The following is a 347-nucleotide window of genomic DNA, read 5'->3' as shown; positions in this document are numbered from 1 at the left end:
CTGCTTAAGAGTATATTAATGCTTAAACCTCTGAATATCTGCTTGATGACTTAACAATCACGCATGATTTAAGTAGATTTTTCGACAATTCAAAGCTTAATGATAATTCGTTGAACCGAGATTGGTCTTCACATATAAATGCACTCTGACACAGATTGGGAAAATGCGAAAAGTGACCGAGGAACTAAATCCTTTTATTTTTACCTTCTTTCACATTTTATAATGCATAATGCAAGGAAATTGTTCAGGATCTAGTCTAGGATGTGTGACAAGGTATAACGTAAATCTAAATTTCGAGGTGGAGGGAATAGTAGCGGTAGAGAGAATAGGGGACTTGTTTGGATTAC

The sequence above is a fragment of the Penaeus monodon genome, chromosome 25 (genome assembly GCF_015228065.2).
Source record: "Penaeus monodon isolate SGIC_2016 chromosome 25, NSTDA_Pmon_1, whole genome shotgun sequence".
Taxonomy (NCBI): Eukaryota; Metazoa; Arthropoda; class Malacostraca; order Decapoda; family Penaeidae; genus Penaeus; species Penaeus monodon.
This window is presented reverse-complemented; position numbering follows the sequence as displayed.